Below are 21646 nucleotides of genomic sequence, written 5' to 3'. Positions count from 1 at the left end.
TACCCCCCTTCTTCCTTCCCCTTGGAATATCAGGATTTGTCAAAGCATTTACACATTACAGGGCAAAAAAAAAAACGCAATCCCCATCCGTATATTCTCTTTACACACACTCTCTCTCTCACACACACACACTCACACAAACCTCACGCAATCCAGGGACTAAGCTAACATCTAAACCTAAATCTACCTTTCCTAACATTACTTAGTCTTATGTTCCAGCATTGCTTTTACGCGAGCTGAATTTTTTTTTTTAACGATCTGATATCTCGAGATAATTATTGCTACATCTTATTAAAACATATCAACGGCAGCATTGCCGTGGAGTGCTACTGGGTAAAGTAAACAACCACTACAAACTAATACAACGTATCGGCAGCTACGTGGGGAACATAAAAGATTCAATTTTAACTTACTATTAATATAACCTTATTTCTGCTATGTATGTACAATATGCACCTATATATATATATATATATATATATATATATATATATATATATATAAATGTAACGAGTCCCCGAGTCTATCCTGCCGACAACGCCAAATGTAACGAGTCTCTGGCTACCCTGCCGACAACGCCAAATGTGACCTTCCCGAGTCTAACCACTCATTCCACACAACATTGACCACAGCATAGATACTCGAAGATGCAGGTTCATTATTGATCCTTTTATTACATGAATCAAAGAATGCTTCACAATAATATAATGAATCAAGAGAGATGTTTCACAATAATAGTCTGAATCAACGGACCCCCAACAGTCCTCACTAGGCTTCATCTAACTGAATACACATGTCTAACGTCCTTCTTAACACAATATAACCAACTTGCTACTGCCACACAGACTGACTGACTGATAGACCTTCTGAGACCTTCTGAGACCGACTTTCTGAGAGACTTCCTGAGAGACCGCGAGCTCAGCCGTCGCCTTCCTTATATCCCCTTCATAATCGTACTCATATTCGGTCCTATCATAATCGTAATTGTAATCGATTCTAATCGTTACATCAGACTTTTAATTACGCCGCTTCTGTCGTACAGTCCGATTTTAATAAGCCACCTGCATCCTGTCACATCAAAGTTGACAGACCGTCTTTCGTATCGCTTCCCGAGATACTACGCCTTGGCATCAGCCAACACCTGCACTGTGACGTCAGACTGTAACACGTTATGTCTCTTGGTAACTTCCCCTAGTTACATCCACCCCTGCCTTTTTTTGTGTGTTATCAACCACAAACAACGCTTGGCAGGTGCAGTCCTTCAAAGTCCATCGCACCACCGTAAAAAAAATCCATTGTTCCACTCACTGTCAATGTCGTCACATTCGTATAAGATTGACAGTTATCCCTATTTCACATATCCAATGTGTCTACATCATCTTCCTCAGACACAAAACAGTTCTAGAATTCACATCCACCTTTTTTCGTCTGGTGTCTTCACCAGTTCACTTTTATGACTTTTTGAACAGTCTGTTTTCATACCAGCGCGACCATGAAAGAATTGATGGTTGCTGACAAAAAATTTCGTATTCTTTCTGTTTCTCAAACTTCTCCGCGGACCACTTATGTGATGGTCTACTGTCTCTCTGCTTTTGGAGGGACCGGGATCCTCCTTGTTGCCGGTATCCTCCCTTTGTGTGTCGCTGTTGCGCTGTTGATGGTGACATGGTTCCGGGATGGGTATGTGAATTTCCGTTATAGTTTCCGGTTCCCTAATTGTCTTGGGTTTCCTTGTGTGTAGCTGCTCTTCTTGACTATGACAATATTTCTTTAATTGAGCAATATTCGCCCACCGATCCGGTTTGGTGTGATCGATGGGTCTTATCTTAAAGGGGCCACCTGCTACTTTAGGCATCTCCACGACTTGCCATATCTCCTGTCCCCAGAGATCGTGGATTTTGTTTCTGCCTAACGGGTGGCTACGCAGTAATACCCTGTCGTTCAGTTTGAGTGGCGGGTCCTTTGTCTGTACCGGCGGTTCCCTTCGCCGTGCTTCATGTTCTAGTCTTTCCTGTACTACCCTGTACATTTCTCTAATTCGTCTCATATGTTCATTCACATATTCCAGTGCAGTGTATGAGCCAGTCATACTCTCCTTTTTTCCTAGGAACAAGTCAAGGGGGAGTCGAGCCTCCCGTCCGAACAGCAACATGTGTGGCGAAAAGCCGGTTGTGGCATGGGGTGTGCAGTTGTATAGATATACCAACTCTGGGAGAAAATCAGGCCAACGTTTTTTCTGTTCAGGTTCTAGAGTACGCAGCAAATCATGCATGCTGCGGTTGAACCGCTCGCACTGTCCGTTTCCTTTCGGATTAAATGTGGTTGTTCTAGATTTGTTGATCCCGTAGTGGCTGCACAGTTGGTTAATTACTTCTGACTCGAAGGCCCTTCCTTGGTCAGAGTGTAATTGTCTTGGTATGCCATATTTGATGAACCAATGTTCTATTAAGACCTTTGCCACTGTTTTGGCAGTCTGATCTCGTGTGGGCACCGCCACAGTCCATTTGGTGAAAACATCAGTCATTACCAACACATGTTCCGTCCCATCCGATGATTGCTCCAACGACGTAAAGTCCATAGCCACAATCTCTAGTGGTTTTGTCGCTAATAGGTGTCCCGATGGCTGTCTCATTTTGACAACTGGCATTTTCGCATGCTGACACCTCACACAAGCCTCACAATGGCGTTTGACCTCCATTTCCATATTGGGCCAGTAACACCTTCGTCGTAATATTTTGTGCGTCCTGTCCTGACCCTGGTGTCCTGCCCTGTCATGTGCCAACCTTAGCACTTCTTCTCGTAATTGTCCAGGCACCACCACCTGGTGTATTGTCCCATCAATTTGGTCATGAATTCTCCGCATGAGAACACCATCCTGTATACTGAGACGGTCCCACTGACTCAGTATTTTCTTTGTTTCTCGACCAAATTGTTCTCTTTCCCTTCTTCCTGGGAATTTTTGTTCCTGGACGTGTTTCAACAGCGGCTGTAAGCCACTATCCGTTCTCTGGGCATTTCTTATCTCTTTGTGATTAAGGCAATTAAAATCACCAATGTCCATATGTCCGGGCTCTGTGGAAATGTGCTCCACCCCGGTCTGTCCGTTCTGCCTCACTTGCACCCCGTGAGGGATATCTGTTGACGCTCTGACCTCACATATTCCTGTCAGCGTTTCTTCCTCATCGCCCGGTCTCTCGTAAGGATTCCTTGATAAGGCGTCCGCATTGCCATTGGACCGCCCCGGGCGATATTTTATCTCTAGGTCAAAGAGTGCCAATTCTGCTGCCCATCGCTGTTCGATGGATCCCAACTTTGCTGTCTTTAGGTGACTCAAGGGGTTATTGTCAGTGTATACCACACATTTAGCACCTAATAAATAGTCCCTGAATTTTTCCGTCACAGCCCATTTTAATGTCAAAAGTTCTAGTTTCATGGCGCTGTAATTTGTCATGTTCTTCTCTGATTCCTTCAGAGCTCGACTGGCATAAGCAATAACCCTGAAGCCTTGCTTTTGTTGTTGTGATAGCACAGCTCCCAGACCTTTAGAGCTGGCGTCAATTTCTAGCCGAAATGGTTTGTCAAAGTCTGCGTATCCTAATATCGGCGCCTCTGTCAAAGCCTTTTTCAATAGCTTAAACGAGTTCATGCATTCATCAGTCCATAATTCACCTATCCGTTGTGTTTTACCTTTCTTTTTCTCCTTACTGTGTTTCTTTGTCATTTTGTTTACCAAGTCATGCAATGGTGCGGCAATTTTTGCAAAACCAGGCACAAATTTTCTATAATAGGAAGCAAAGCCCAAGAATGATCTGACCTCTACTGTAGTTGTTGGCTGTTTCCATTCTTTAACAGCTGCAATTTTATCTGGGTCAGTGGCGATGCCATCCGACGAAATCACGTAACCCAAGAAATGTACCGATTTCAGACCGAAGCAGCATTTGTCTGGGTTCAGCTTTACTCCTATCTCCCTAAGACGGAGAAACACTTGTTCTAATCTTTCTAGATGGTCCTCCCAAGTTTTTGAATAAACTAGTATATCATCCAAGTACACCAACATTATTTGAAATAGAAAGTCACTCATAGCACACTGCATTACTCGCTGGAATGTAGCAGGTGCATTAGTTAGACCAAACGGCATACGGGTCCACTCGTACAGTCCCAGTGGAGAAATAAATGCAGTCTTATGTTGATCGTTGGGGTGCATGGCCACTTGGTGGTAGCCACTAGCCAAATCCAAGGTAGAAAAAAATCTTGCTCCCCCCAACGCATCAAGACATTCATCAATACGAGGCAAGGGGAATGCATCCCTTCTTGTGATATTGTTCAATTTCCGGTAATCACAACACAGTCTTATCTCCCCTGACTTCTTTTTTACCACTACTATCGGTGCCGCATACGGGCTCGTGCTGGTTGTAATAATTCCCTTTTTTAGTAGATCGTTCAGGTGTGCCTTCACCGCAGAGTAGTGACTCGGTGGTAATCTTCGATAAGGTTGCGCCACCGGCTTGTCTTGTAGTAAGGGTATCTGGTGTTTTATTACTTCCGTGTAACCCAAATCACCTTCGTACGAGGCAAATATATCCCTGTACTTATTCAACAATTCATTTAGTTTTGGGTCCTCAGTTTCCGGGAATGTATATGATCGGCCATCCTCTTTCTTCACCTCGGCCGTCACATTGACCGACCTAACTGTTACTTCATTACTGCTGGTATTGCTCAGTTCGATGCACTGTGCCGACCTTTGTACCTCGACGTTCTGTGGTACTCCTACCAGAGTATTAGGCGGTATAAAAATTTCCTCATCCAAAACATTTGCCACTAATCCTTGAACTAGTCCATTTTCCGCTGATGTGTATGTCCGCAGTAACACGACGCCTGCCCTCAGTGCGGCGCCACATGGTTCTATCATCACATCACCATTCACGCTTCTATCACCAATTTGTAATGTGATTGCCTTGACCGTGTTTGCCGGGACTGATATCCTTCCTCTGGTCTTGGCAAACCTGGCCAACTTGGATCCCCGACCTGGTGTGGTCGATCCGACAATATTTGTAAGAAATTCTGGCAACTGGCCAAGAATATTCATGCCCAACAGGCAAGGTATATTTGACACATTTGTCTCTAGGTTGTGTTTCGTAACGAACACCCCAACCTGCTTCAACCTATGTCCCGCCACCACGACATCCGCCAGAAAATAACCACAGTATGGAATGGTTAGTCCATTAGCTGCCGTCAGGCGCATGCATGTGTCAGACCTCAACCTATGGTCTTTTCCTTTCATCCATTTGGTGTAAAAATTTTCCGTGATTGTCGTCACCTGGGAGCCTGTATCCACAATTGCCTTCACCGCGATGTCCCCAATCGTAATCACCATTTCGGGACAGACTCCCATCATTTTGCTTCTTGGGCCATAACCTCGCCCCTCTGTAGCCTGGCCCTGCCTTACAGAGGACGACCGTTTCCCTGGCAGTACCGTGCCATATGTCCGGGTTGTGAACAGGACAAACAAATTGGTCGACCGTCAGCCGTCCACCGGAGTGATGGACCGGCGGGTCGCGGCCGTCCAACCTGTCTCTGTTTTGTACCGTTCTTTTCCTGATTCTCAGCTGTTGACCTGCTTTCTAACCTCTCCAATCTTTGGTTAACCTTTTCCAGGTGGGCCAACAGTTGAGCCATCATGGTTTCCACCGTGCCGGTCCCCGTGGGTGGGGATTGTTTCTGTTCCGGCACCGAGACTTTGTCCACCGAACAGTTCGATTGGTCCTCATCCTCGGACCTGCGGATCGCTGAGTTCCTGACCTGAAGGAAGGTCAACTGCGGGTCTTTGTGGACCTCCTCTTTCAACTCTCTCCTTAAGATCGGGGTTGCTAGCCCCTCGATGAACTGGTCCCTCAGTAGGCGTACATCAATGTCAGGTGTTTTGCCCTTTACCGAATCAAAGGCCCTGTTTATTCGGTGTGAATACTCCATCACACTCTCCGCCATTCTCTGCTTTACGCCTACGAACCCCGATAGCAGTTGCGATCCCGACCGTCTCTCCCCAAAGGTCTCCATAATTAGATCCAACACCTTATCTGGATCTGATTGGACGGTTTTATCGTGGCATTTGACCTCTGCCCTAACCGTCTCTCCTATACTGCCCATCAGCAGTCTTAATCTTTCCTCTGGTGACATGTTTCTCGAGGCCCAGGCCGCTTTGACCTCTTCACTGAACCTGTTGGTTAAAGTTGGATCACCGTCCCCGTAAAATTTGTTAATGTGGGACTCTCTGGGCAGGACCACAATATGGGTCTGCTTCTCGTCCAGAGTAGACATTTTATTCCTTTAGTAAAAAAAAAAGAGTTCTTTCTTACCGTGTGTGTATGAAAAAATTTTCCTCGCTCCTCAATTTTCACTGTTCCTGAATGTCCGAATTCACACACACACTAAACAAAGTTATGAACTAGGTTGACTATGGGTGCCTAAAGCGGCAAGTCTCGTTGAATTCATCCTGTCCGACGACGCCAATTGTTACCTAGGCAAGTTGCATACCCTGATCGCAGCGCCAAATGTAACGAGTCCCCGAGTCTATCCTGCCGACAACGCCAAATGTAACGAGTCTCTGGCTACCCTGCCGACAACGCCAAATGTGACCTTCCCGAGTCTAACCACTCATTCCACACAACATTGACCACAGCATAGATACTCGAAGATGCAGGTTCATTATTGATCCTTTTATTACATGAATCAAAGAATGCTTCACAATAATATAATGAATCAAGAGAGATGTTTCACAATAATAGTCTGAATCAACGGACCCCCAACAGTCCTCACTAGGCTTCATCTAACTGAATACACATGTCTAACGTCCTTCTTAACACAATATAACCAACTTGCTACTGCCACACAGACTGACTGACTGATAGACCTTCTGAGACCTTCTGAGACCGACTTTCTGAGAGACTTCCTGAGAGACCGCGAGCTCAGCCGTCGCCTTCCTTATATCCCCTTCATAATCGTACTCATATTCGGTCCTATCATAATCGTAATTGTAATCGATTCTAATCGTTACATCAGACTTTTAATTACGCCGCTTCTGTCGTACAGTCCGATTTTAATAAGCCACCTGCATCCTGTCACATCAAAGTTGACAGACCGTCTTTCGTATCGCTTCCCGAGATACTACGCCTTGGCATCAGCCAACACCTGCACTGTGACGTCAGACTGTAACACGTTATGTCTCTTGGTAACTTCCCCTAGTTACATATATATATATATATATATATATATATATATATATATATATATATATATATATATATATATATATATATATTTATTTATATATATATATATATATATATATATATATATACATATATATATATATATAATATCGTTTAAAAAAGCCTATACTGAAAGTTCGCATGTGTATAGAATACATATGTAGTGCACTTTGTAGCTAGGTATTGCATGGAATAGTGCACCATAAATGTCAATACAGCAAGTGATATGGTCAACAAGATTTGCACTCATGTACAGCAAGGTTAACTGTACATGCTGTTGCTACGTTATTAGTACACGTGAAGATAGTGTTGCATTTCTCGTCCTACGTCCATAAAGCACAATAATCTTTTTCAAAAAATGGCCATAGATTAGTGTAAACCGCATTCACTATCTAGTTTAACAATAGATAGCACTCACAAACGATAGCAACACAGTAGACCCCAACCACCAATTTAAAAGATCCGTCACGGAAACAATGAAACAATTAACCAGTCAAGATTTTAAACAACAGATCATCCACGAGGTTAACCAATCTTCAACCACGGCTCGTTAAATGCCAGGAATGTGCCGGAGTCTTCCAGAAGGTCACGCATGATTTCACATCACGTGGTGTGAGTCGTCAAGAGCAAGAAGAAAAAAAGAAGGAGGGGGGGGGGGGTGGTCAATCGAGATATACAACAACAACGACGACGGCATCATCGTCGACGTGTTTGGTCTCCTACGCCGACCTGTCTCCGCGCAGCTCTTTCGCTCTTTGTATCATTAGATTTGCCCTTTGGGCGTGGACTCGGCTCTTCACTTAGTAGACAACAAACCTAATCGCCCGGCGTTGTCTCCCCTTCAGTTTCAGCTGTCATCCACATTAATGATAAGCAAAACCTTAGTAGTTTGACATTTACGGTGTCATTAAAAAACAAGAGAAAATATCAAAATCGATGCCCGGTTTGCATGAAGGGGGAGGGGGTGGTTGCGAGGGAGGGAAGGGGGCGCGGTGGGGCGGCTATTCTGCTGCACTGGGCATTGACAAGCCTTGTAATAGGTTCTCTCCCGCTTGTCATTGCTGTGTGACAGGGTCTGGTGTCAGACATGGATTGTTTTGGCGGGACAGGGAGCTTGGTGACGGGAGTAGGGGGGTTGTAGGGGAGAGGGGGGGAGGGGGGGGGGAACTAAGGAGAGGGGGAGGGGTTAAGGAGGGGTCTAAAATCATACATTCAGGGTTTTTAAAGCATGAATATATATATATATATATATATATATATATATATATATATATATATATATATATATATATATATATATATATATATATATATATATATATATATATATATATATACATATATATATGTGTATATATATATGTATATATATATACATATATATATACATATATATACACATATATATATACATATATATACACATATATATATACATATATATACACATATATATATATATACACATATATATATGTATATACACATATATAATATATATATATATATATATATATAAATATATACACATATATATATACACATATATATATATATATATATATATATATATATATATATATATATATATATATATATATATATATATATATATATATATATACATATATAATAGATATATATATATATATATATATATATATATATATATATATATATATATATATATATATATATATATATATATATATATATGCGTATATATATATATATATACATATGCGTCCATCTGTATATTCGCGTGTGCGCTTATTTGAATATTTATGTCTCTATGTATATGTATCACTCCCAAATGTCTTAAAATATTTACCGCATACAACATTGTAAAATTGATTTATCTCATGACTTAATTTTGTTAATGTCACTTTTATTCCCGTCCCACAGCACACACTCCCTGCCCCCCCACCCCCTGTCCTGTCCGGCACGCCGTATCTCCAGTGGAGGCTGTTCCCCCCCCCCCCCCCTCCCACACCCCTTTCCCCTCTCAGAAATATGGTTCCAGTTTCAATCTCAAGTGATGATATTTACAGAAATATCAAAAAGCCAGGGGCAATTTGGTAGAAAAAAGGGGATGTGACCATTTTATTGGATTTCTTTCAAACGGTTGCTATGGTAACGAGGGGGAGTGGTACACATGCGCTTTGTTAATGGCGGAACCTATAATCCCCCATCCACCAAATATTTTCTCTTCTTTTTTTTTTTTTTACGATGGTCATCAAATTTCAGGAACCCGTCCATAATTCATACTTTGTCTCACTGGCTACAGGACAAAAGAAAACACGAGAGGGGGGGGGGGGTGGGTTTGGTGGGGGGGGGGGGGGGGGGGGAGAGGGGAGACAACTTTTTTTTTGTTCTATCCCGGGCCAGAATGGGGAATGCAAATTCAACAAGGCAGTGACAGTTTTACAGATTCCTTTTTTAACATGTTAGTGTCGGGTTATCTGATAGCCCCCGTTTCTCCCGGCCGTACATATTCGCGTTGTAGCGGAGTCGGCTGGTCAGTTGTGTTAATAGGCGTGTGTTGTTGGGGGTCAGTTGTGTTAATAGGCGTGTGTTGTTTGGGGTCAGTTGTGTTAATAGGCGTGTGTTGTTGGGTCAGTTGTGTTAATAGGCGTGTGTTGTGGGGTCAGTTGTGTTAATAGGCGTGTGTTGTTGGGGGGGTCAGTTGTGTTAATAGGCGTGTGTTGTTTGGGTCAGTTGTGTTAATAGGCGTGTGTTGTGGGGTCAGTTGTGTTAATAGGCGTATGTTGTGGGGTGTGGTCAGTTGTGTTAATAGGCGTGTGTTGTTGGGTTTGGGGTCAGTAGTGTTTATAGGCGTGTGTTGTGGGTGGGGGGTCAGTTGTGTTAATAGGCGTTTGTTGTGGGGGAGGGGTCAGTTGTGCTAATAGGCGTGTGTTGTGGAGGGTCAGTGTTTTTAATCTACATATGTTGTGTTAATAGGCGTATGTTATGTGTGTGTGTGGCAGGGGCGGGTCAGTTGTGTTAATATACATATGTTGTGTATGTGTGTGGTCAGTTGTGTTAAAAGGCGTATGTTATGTGTGTGTGGGGAGGGGGGGTCAGTTGTGTTAATAGGCGTATGTGATGTATAGTGGTCAGTTATGTTAACAGCTGTGCATGTGGTAATTTCAGTGTTGTTGCGGAGTGTGCGGTCAGTTTGTGCGAATAGGTCCTTATATATCGTGGTGAGTACAGCCATCAGTGTCAAACGGGTAGCACTTAACTCACCCTGTCACTGTCAGCAGCGTAGACTCACGATTGGGTGAGCTGCGTTCATGTCACACACTCAACCATCCCCCTTTACAATTATAACGACCTACCACTCCTTCATGACTTACAACATGCACAACATATTCTATATACACGGTCTATACACCGTTTATCTTCTAAATACCGTTTATCTCGATAAAGTAAAAAAACAAACAAACTAATTTTCAACAAAGCAATATTTTAATGAAAAATCCACCTCCCCCTTAAAACGAATAAAGTGCCCCCTCATCCCCCATTCCACTCATCCCCCCATCCGTGTCGTGTAAACAAGGGAATAAACTCCCGAGTTTTAATAGTTTATTTTATTGCATTTCCCAGCTTAGCCCCCCTTTCTATCGGGTCTGTATGTACCACGACGCTGTATGTGCGCATGCGCCATATGGTCTCCACACTCCGCCATCCAGTGGAGGCCCTCGACGATGCCATTATTTACTTTGAATGAAGTGAGAGATGGAATGATAGCGAGCATCAAAAACACCACCCCGCCCGAGTTTACATCCCCCCATCCCCCAGCCAATCAGAGTCCTATCAAACAAGGGGAGGGCTCAGCCCCTCCAATCAAATCCACTAATTAAATATCGCCAAACAGATGGTAGGTTCAATTTAAAAAAAAAAAAAACGTTATCCCTTCGATATTAGAAAAGTTTTCAGTCGTATTGATCCACTGGTCGATAGAGCGAGCCGCACCTGACACAAGGCCAATTTTTTTTTATTATTATTATCTGACAGGGGATCAAATTTACAAATACACCAAATTGTTTCAATCGCTTTGTTCAGAAACGTTAATTAATGTTTTAGCTCTTGTAAGCAGGATTTAACCAACATGTTTTTTGTATTTATAAAGTATGGTAAAAATAATTTTAATTTTGTAAGCGTATGATGACATGCATACAAACCATGGCAATCTAAAGCACGTGTAAAGTGTGGAATGGAAGGGAGGCGGGGGGGGGGGGGGGGGTCCTACATGCTGTTGGCGTCACTCCTTCCCCACTCCACAACACACAAACCTTGCCCTACATTAATTTCTCTCCCCCCCCCCTCACCTCCCCCATTGTTCATTCTGATAAGGATGTAAAAATTGTTTTAATTTCTAGAAAATTGTGAGTTCAGTCGTGCCGGCCATGTTTTTGTGAGAAATTCCAGGTTTGGGGTCTCGGTCCCTGGCAACAGGGGCAATAACTCGGCGAGCTGGACCATAATTGAAGCTGGTGGCGGCAGGCAGTAAAACTCCACCTATCTGTGTAGATTACAATTCATATTTTAACGCTGCTAGCAAGACATTTTTTGGCTGGGTTCCACGCCGACATCTGTCGGTACTTTGTGCCCTCACGTCGCCCCCACCACCCCTGCCCCCACCCCACACGGTACCAACATGACTTGGGGGATTATGAAAAAGGATACAGGCAGTAGTTCTCAAGCAATGCAGGTCCGACCCTCTAATATAAGAAATGCGGTGTTATCTTGAGTGAGCTGGGGGGGGGGGGGGGGGCGCACAACCACAGCCGTGGTCAAGGTGATAGACTATACAACCACAGCCGTGGTCATGGTGCTAGATCACACAACCACAGCCGTGGTCATGGTGCTAGACCGCCATACAACAGCCGTGGTCATGGTGCTAGACCGCACAACCAAAGCCGTGGTCATGGTGCTAGACCGCCATACAACAGCCGTGGTCATGGTGCTAGACCGCACAACCACAGCCGTGGTCATGGTGCTAGACCACACAACCACAGCCGTGGTCATGGTGCTAGATCACACAACCACAGCCGTGGTCATGGTGCTAGATCACACAACCACAGCCGTGGTCATGGTGCTAGACCACACAACCACAGCCGTGGTCATGGTGCTAGATCACACAACCACAGCCGTGGTCAATGATGCTAGACATCAGAAGACTTGTCTGAACTGACTTAAGGTCTCGATAATTTGAATAATAATGACATGATTACAGTTAGGGTATAGGTCTGTGGGGAAAGATGGGGGAGGGGGTGTGTCCAGTTGACTTTATTACTATATGCAAACAGTGGTTAAGTCCTTTCGTTAAATGATTCTATTACCTTAATTAAATCTCTTCAGAATTATGTTTACATTAAGGTTAGGTCGGAACTTTGAGACTTGATTTAATTTATTTTGGGAGAAAGGACGGGGGGGGGGGCGCGAATATGGCGGTTTTTAAAGATGTAAGCAAATAGGGTGTCAGGTGGGGGAGGGGGGATAAAAGTCAGCTAAAATTTGAGAGGCGTCATTTTATGTAGGACCCCCAACGATGTGTTTAGACCAGCGAATTAAAAAAAAAATTGTTCCGTTTAAATTATCCTGGGTGCGGTGGATGACACGTGCAAGCTATTCACAACAAATTATTTTTTTTTCTCTGACAGAATGAAACTTTTCACAAATGTGTAGCGAACTTTAGTTAATTAGCGCCTTAAATTTTACCAGCAGGAAAAATAATCGCAAACGGTTTCAATTACGAGCCATAGATAATTGTATACTAAGTGCTCAGGGTTTTAATGTTGGGAGAGAAAAAAAAAGATGGCGCTAGATTAGAGCTAGATGGACAACCACGTGACATGTCGGTAATGACGTCATGTTAAAGCGAATGTACTGGTCAAGTGTTACAGAACCTTAAGAATGGAGCTCCATGTTTTGAGATTTCTTCCTCGGCGGTGATGTGTGGTTAAAAATGTAGGCGGTAGATGGATCCGAACCAGGATATTTAACTGGCAAAACTTTTGTCATGGTTGCGATTTTTTAAAAACTGCGGTCTAATGTTTAAATGTATTAGTCAGTGGCTTATCTAAAATGAACTAGCTATTATTAGGATATGCCACTGTTGTCAATCGGCCAGCCTATGTCCATGTGGTCAATGGACTAGCCCATATCCATGTAGTCAATGGACTAGCCCATATCCAAATGTTCATTGCACTAGCACAATTGGATTACCAGAAAACATCACGACCAATATATTTACACCGCTTATCTTTCAAGTTTACCAGTTCATATTACAAGACTGAAAACTATTTTCAAAAACAATAAAGTAGTGTTGAAAACACAAAAAAAAAACAACAATCTGCCGTAGATAAAAGCCAAGTAAAATGACAAAAACAAAATAATAAAATGTTACAACGAAACGCTAATGTTAAACCATATCTTAGTTAACACATAACTGCAGCCTGTGCTTTTTCTTTTTGTTTCAATTAAACCCAACAAAAAACTTGATTGTATCAGCATTTTCATGTAGAAATAAACAAGTCTACCTGATATTTATCTTATTTTTTTTAAATTTCCCTACAATGTAACGAGTACAATAGGTGAACAGACCGTCTAGTGTACGCAAGCTACAGTATATGTGGAACTGCATGGGAAATTTTCAGTAAAAAAAAAAAAAAAAAAAAAAAAAATCACCAACAAAGAGTAAGTGTATGGAAGGGGGGAGGGGGGGTCGCGAGAACAATGGGAAAGGATGTTTACACATATGTAAGCCGTCTCACGTCGGCACGCGTGTTACAGCGCGAGGGCGCACTCACACAAATACTGCTAATTATTTATGATAAATGTAGCCGTTCCAGAGTGGAATGAAAAACATAAGGGGTGGGGGGGGGGGGGGGGGGGGGAAGAAACTACAGTAAAAAAAACACTCTCAGATGATAAAAGTATTATGGTTAGAAAAAAAATTTGGCAAAAAAAAAATCTGGTATAAAAGTACTGAGTCACCACTCAGCCTGTAGTAATTAAATATTTAATTAGTGTAATGCTGCCTCCCCCATTCCCATCCCCCCCCCCCCACACACACACACGCATCAACAACGTTGCGTGCACATCTCTGCAGTACGCCTTCAGTGTAATGTGTGAAGTTAACACGCGATATCAAAATTTAACACGGGAATTTTAAAAATAAACGCGTTAATTTTAACATGTGATTTTCGAAGTTAACATAAATTTTAAGTTCACGAGTGGATTTTGAAGTTAACATCGTGACCACAGATCTTTGTAGTTACATAGTTGGACATGCCCCTGGACATAACGATCACTAGCTGGTCATGTTGGACTAGCCTTAACAGTGTATATGTTTGTGTTTAACGCCTAATTTTGGGTTACAAGAAATGTTTCGTTTCTACACTGACGTTCAGATTAAAAAATATTTAATCCTGGGTTAAGAGCTTGCGCGATGGTCCCAGTTTGAAAAAAAAAACGAAACCTCTGAATAAAGTCAACTTCGGATACTAAAACAGTTAAAACTATTTACTGGACTAAGAATGTATGACTCATTCCAACCGTAGAACAATAGTACGTGGAGAATAACAAAATATCAACAGGAATTTCATCAAGTTCACGGGATAAATACCATAAAATAAACAATACAATTAGGACCAAAGCTGATAATGTGATATCCTAAAGTAGTGACTGGACAGAGGTCTAGAGTAGAGTGGACATGGATTACTTTACAAAGTGTATGTCTGACGTTCGACCCCGGAGATAGCTAAGTCAAGAACGATAACCACCTCAATGACGTAACCAGCATCCACATCATCGGCAAACAAGGGGGTAATGGTGGTAGATGGGGGAGGTAGATCGAGAGGGGGAGGGAACAGAACAATTTCAACCTTCGGTAAAAACATCTACGCTATTTGTGTAAAGGTCACACAAGCGAAAAATCGATCCACTTTATAGCAATAACTTCATTTTAAAAGAAAGTTGAAATCAATTTCGATTCAATTGCGAACATTAAAATGCTATAAACGCAAGTACGAGACGGATGTTAGCATTTGAAAGTTGAATCAATGCGCGGGGTTTACAGTTAACCTTCCTCTTGACTCCCCGCTCGATGTTTACTGTTGTTTAAAAGTAGCGCTCACTTCCAATCTGCTATGTTTTTTTATTGAATGCTTTACTGTCAGCGGCTGGGGGACTACGGTAAGGTTTACATGGCAGGTGAAACATGCTACATAAATATAGCGATCACAATATTTAGTACACGATAGGTCGGAACTATGCGCAGTCAAATTTCCTTGAACATGTCCACTCATCCAGAAGGACAAGGTCTACATAATAAGAATTACGGCTAATCTAGACGGGCTGAATATGCCCACTTTTGCAGGTGGACGCCGTAACCATGCTAGGAAAGATTTAATCCGGCTTATCTTAAAAGTTAATTTTTTTTTTTTAAAGCCGTCTATTTCTACACATGTACAAACTCATGTTGCATTGTCGTAGTACCTATAATGCTGCAATTTTTCTATTCTTTGACTTTTGGGGCCTTTTGTTCATGCTTCCATGTCCTTTTATATGTTTTATGATGTCCTTATAGGTGCTCCGCAGTTCCCGTACATGTGTATCACGCTATGTTTCACAGTGCTCTGCTTCATACCTCCATAGTTTTTTACTTTACCTTTTACACATTTCACAGAGCATCAGCTCACCATTCTGGGACTAGCATCTCATCAAAGTCTATTCAATTTCGTTGTTGCTTTGCATTGATTTAACAACGATTTTGGGTGAAAACAAAGCTAAATACTAATTTGTTGTTCCGGTACTCATGGCGACTTATTCAAGTTACAAGTAACCCTTGTTTGAGTTTCATAACGACTTATTCAAGTTACAAGTAACCCTTGTTTGAGTTTCATAACGACTTATTCAAGTTACAAGTTACCCTAGTTTGAGTTTCATGGTGACCTTGTTCGAATTTCACGATGACCTTGTTCGTATTTCACGAAGACCTTATTAGACATTCAAAATGACCTTGTTCGCAATTCACGCGTTAAACGCTTCTGCTTCATGATCTACACTGCACGTCGCTCATCATTGACGGTGCCCTTTCTTGTACTCAACTTCAGTAAAAAAAAATACGCCTCCGCAGCTTATCATTACAAAGTCAACCCCACTTATCGAAGCGAAATCGCATCACCGTCGGTCTACTTCTAATTGGTAGCGAGAAGTAAAAAAGTTACAGCTATTTATTTGCTGGCATTATAATCAGACAGTGGCACCAATTATAGTCTCCGGGTTAGACGGCGCACATTAAAACCAAGTAGAGTTTAAGCGTCTTAGTGCTTATCCCCTAAATGTTACACGCGTGATGGCGAGTAAGTCAAGTAGACGGGGGACTTCTGAGGCAAGTCTGGGGGTTTGGTTCTAGAATGATCCGCGCTCAATAAACCCCCCAACCCCCTCTTTCTCTCCCCCTCCGCAATTTGTGACGTGGTTTGGTTTAAAGTTCAAAAGTTAAAATCTTTACTCGCTGTTCATTTTTTTTCCCCGTGGGATAGAGGGGATGGGTGGTGCAAATTAAAAATACAAGGAAGCAAGTTGTGTGTCTTGGAGGGGGCGGGGAGAGAGGTAAAGACCGGAGGAGGGGGATTTCGATTAAAAAGTTTAACAAAACATTTTTTTTTCTTTATTATTGCCCTGACATTTTGGGATAATTAGACATAGCATTTTAAGCAAGTTGAAAAATTCAAGTCCTTTTCCGTCACAGGGCATGCAGGCTGGCATCGTTCACCAAGCGTATCGATCTATATGTAACTAACGTAACACTGGTAGTAGTACTTACATAACGATACTTGAAAGTATCGATATGCTTGACGACGTGTAAAGGCTGCCAAGGTAAAGCTCCCAGGTATCCTATAGATAGAGTGACTTATATGTGTCCATTCGGTCTAGTCAATTAGCAGAGGTGTGGGGGTGGGGGTGGAATCACCATTTCTTCCTTGCGCTGAGAACAGAGTAAAAAAGATGTGATCGACCACCACTGCCCAATAGACCAAGTTGTGTATCTGAAAGGCATACAGAGTTTCTTCCAGGCATCGCTTCGCCCCCCCCCCCCCCCCCCCCCAAAAATATTCTACCGCCCCCCCCCCCTCCCCGAACAAAATGAAATGTATATAATTTATATAGAAAATATATATACTTTTAACAGTTTCCGCCCCCCGAAGAAAGTCTACCGCCCCCCCCCCCCCCGAAAATTTCGAGTGCCCCCCCCCCCCCCCCCCGGAGAAAAAAGTCTGGAAGAAACACTGAAGGCATATGCCTCTAGTTCCACATCGTGGTGGGTTGACGGCTAACAATAAATGTAAAGGCGTGAACTAGAACTAAAATGAGGTGGGAGTGGGCAGATATTGAGATACACTTCACTTAGGTCCAATGCTTGTCAGCTCCGTATCAAACGCAGCAAAGTTATGATTGTTCGTCCAAACTATTACTTCGTCTTCGTTCTCAAATGTAAAACTGGAAGCTATTAAAAAACCAAGTCAGCATTTCAACCAAAACTGTTCTCTAATGTTTTCTGAGGCCACAGCCTACGCCAAGTCTTGGTGTAAAGTAACCGAATTAATAATAAGTCGGTTAAGTTTCCATTTGTATGAGCTCTTTACGCTGTCATATAGCTACAAACATCTCAAAGCTGATACATACAATTTTTTTTCTGATTGATACCTTTGGTAGCCAACGGTATTTAGACGGATATATTCAATGAGGTGTGTCTCAGTTTGAATTGTCTTCAAAACAGTATACACAGTACAACTCTACAACATCACGACACAGAACAACCTCTACAAACATCACGACTAAGTTATTAACTACATAATACCTCAGTACAACACGACTATTAAATACTTCAGTACAAAACCAAGCAACAAGAAGCATTTCCGTGTATCCCGACCTTTAAAACCATCGACCCTATCCAACAACAAATTAGTATTTAGCTTTGTTTTCACCAAAATCGTTGTTAAATCAAGGCAAAGCAACAACGAAATTGAATAGACTTTGATGAGATGCTAGTCCCATCTCTAAACACCTACATCTCCAAGTCTCCTTACCACCCCACACGCAGATTATAATTTAAGATAATGTCGGATTTTTTAAATCTGTCATCTTCTAACCAGTCGCCACCATTTCAAAGACGCCCGTATACTCACTAAGGTAAAGACGTTAGATTTATAATTTATTTTTTATCACCCTCTTTTTCATTTCCCCGACTTGCTAATTGCCATGATTGTGTAAGGGGTTCTAGGAGGCGGGGTTATCTATTAATCGTGTCATTTCGTGTTGTAGAATGCTCTGAGAAATAATTGATATCGTTAACACCGGCGTCGGTTAAGCAAGTCAGTAGGACTGTAGTGAAGATTCGATAGTTTGGAGGATTGTCACGCAGGTTTATGAGGTTTATAGCAGGTTTTAAGTGTAGGGATTTAGGGTAATTTCGACGTGAGATAGGGTGAATTTTAACTAGAGTTAAACTGAAGGAGAAAGGGTTAAAAGATTACGATGGAACTGTGGGAAATTTTACAACCTGCGTAAGATGGTGCTGGGTTTTAAAGTGTTGAGGAAGTTACGATTAACGGCCGCCATATACGGTTAACATACTTATGGAGGGTTAAGTAAGGTAACACTAAAGGAGAAAGGGTTAAAAGATGACAGTGGAACTTTGGGAAATTTTACAATCTGCGTAAGATAGTACAGGATTTTTAAGTGTTGAGGAAGTTGACATTAACGGCCGCCATATTCAGCTAACATATTTATGGAGGGTTAAGTAAGTTAACTCTAACATGGCCGCCATTTAAGCTAACAATATAAGAGAGGGTAATCAACTGCTAACAATACGAGCGTCATATTAGCCTAATAAAATAGGCTGGTCCGTAGTAGGTTGCTCTGACAGATGACATCACAGTTCGAGACACGGCCAGCTGCTGAATGTACTGTATCACCAAAATGGACACTGGACTAGCGGTCATAGACACGGTACAAAGAATACACCAGATCAACATTTCGGACAATTGCTAAATTTACAAGACCAAAATGGACACTGGACTAGCGGCCAGAGACACGGCAAAAAGAACTCACCAGATCAACATTTCGGACAATTGATAAATTTACAAGACCAAAATGGACTCTGGTCTAGCGGTCTGAGACACGGCACAAAGAACTCACCAGATCAACATTTCGGACAATTGCTGAATTTAAAAGACCAAAATGGACACCTGCGGTCACACAGTGAGCACAAAGAACTCACCAGATTACCACTTCAGTGAGATGTTGAATAGGCCATAATAAATTGTCATCATGTTCTTAAGATAAAAACGCTTCTTTGAGAAAGATAAAATCCCACATTTGATGCTAACTTGGTGAACTAGAAGATGTTAGTCCATATATATATAGATAGATATATATATACATAGATATATATATATATATATATATATATATATATATATATATATATATATATATATATATATATATATATATATATATGTATATATTGTCAAATGCATGCCCGAAAAGTATGAACAAGAACCCACCCAACAAGCTTACCTTTAGTTCATCACATGGGAGGTAGCACACCACTGTCACACCTTACTACAAGCACCTGTAAATAAAACAAAAATACGTCACGGCTGAGAAGAAAGGGGATGGTCTATATAACTAGAGCTTTTGTCTAGATATTTGAACACAACAGAAACATTGACAGTGTGTTCAAGAGACAAGTACACCATGTGGTGTATGGTTAAGTAGAGCTTTTGTCTAGATATTTGAACACATTGACAGGGTGTTCAAGAGACAAGTACACCATGTGGTGTATGGTTAAGTAGAGCTTTTGTCTAGATATTTGAACACAACAGAAACATTGACAGTGTGTTCAAGAGACAAGTACACCATATGGTTTATGGTTAAGTAGAGCTTTGTCTAGATATTTGAGCACATTGACAGTGTGTTTAAGATGCAAGCACACCATGTGGTGTATGGTTAACCAAACGACACAGTATTATGAAACAGCGTGCTCAATAAACGCCCTGTTGTAATGGAAGTTGAAGATAAAATCATAATATAACCTAACGAGCTCGCTAATACCGTATGCCATCCACAATTCAATATCTCCATATTAACCATGTGTAGAGTAGTAACCTACGTTACAAAACAACAAGGTCGATTTGAGCTATGATTATTAGGTAAGTGCTGAAATTATTATACAAATTATTGTACTATGAAAAAAATACAGTAAACGTTCTACAATTAAATGACTTTTCATCCCACGCAAGCAATAAACAAAAATTGTAGAAAAAAAACAGGATTAGAATAACTTGACATGATGCTCAAGCTTTAAAAAAAAAATGATTAAATAATCCGTAGAATTTAAACCTCGTGAAGAATCTCAGAGACTTAACACAAGGTTAAAGAGGGCAGGCAGGACAATGCCGGTCGTGAGAGCGGTAGAGACGGGCGTAATACCTTAAGATGGTTTCCCACAACTACACTCTCCGGCGTGGAGTGCTCGATGCAAACACTCCACGCCCGGGCCGGAATTGTACCGTGATTAGGTGAACGCTCACGGCTCATGGGACACGATGAGGCTTCATCGCCGGCCATCCGTGGCGGCGGAGTTAGGGCTTCAATACCTCACAGGATACACGGGGGCTTCGTGGGCAGCCATCCGTGGTGGGATGGTTACGGCATTAAGGTGATAAACTCAGCCTTGGTTGTTGTTTGTGTCCGTCCATCATTGCACAATAGACCTTCAAACTAACTTCATTGTTGAAGGCTTTAGAAATATAAAACCAACATCGATTGAACAACAGCAACAAAAAAACCTTTATGAATTTGCTGTAATTTTTATAAGAAAGACTATTACTTTTTGCCGTTTTAAAGGTACCGCGCGATCATTGATCGGGGGTACGTTTCGCGTCATCGAGTATTTCAATACTTTTCAAGTGGTATCGATTCAGGGGTTAAAATAGAAAGTTACGAGTTAGGGCTAGGTTTCAAGTTAAGGATCGATACGCCGAACAACATTTCGTAAGAGGGTCACCTGGTATTCCAGAACAGCAAAGTGGCAAACACCCACACAACAATTTTAGGACTGGGTTTTTTTTTAGAGTATTTTAAACAAGAATTTTATTCCACAAGAATTACTAAGATATTTTACCTGTAAAAGTCTAAAAGCGTACCTGGTTGAGTTTAAAACAATAAAAGTTCAACCCCCCCCCCTCCTCATCATTTCCCCACACACCGACTCGACCCCTGGCTAAGCCGTAAATCATGTTGCACAACCTGTCTTTTTATTTAGTAAACATCACTAAACAAAGAACGCCACTTCA

At 41.9% G+C, this 21646-nt stretch overlaps 1 protein-coding gene across 2 annotated transcripts in view; it reads right to left on the bottom strand.

Annotated features, from left to right (window-relative positions):
• The window catches only part of LOC131955059 (caspase activity and apoptosis inhibitor 1), a 105291-nt gene that overhangs the window by 70013 nt on the left and 13632 nt on the right, over window positions 1–21646 (bottom strand). Inside the window, exon 2 of one of the 2 annotated variants that reach the window (XM_059319009.1) lies at window positions 19866–19920. The gene's annotated coding sequence lies outside the window, so the exon portion shown is untranslated. Of the gene's footprint in view, window positions 1–17106; window positions 17127–19865; window positions 19921–21646 lie in introns of those variants that run through there. The other variant, XM_059319010.1, reaches the window with a different exon arrangement.

This window comes from Physella acuta, unplaced genomic scaffold, assembly GCF_028476545.2.
Source record: "Physella acuta isolate Inbredline_101_S28 unplaced genomic scaffold, ASM2847654v3 ptg001051l, whole genome shotgun sequence".
NCBI classification, from domain to species: Eukaryota; Metazoa; Mollusca; class Gastropoda; family Physidae; genus Physella; species Physella acuta.
This window is presented reverse-complemented; position numbering and strand designations above follow the sequence as displayed.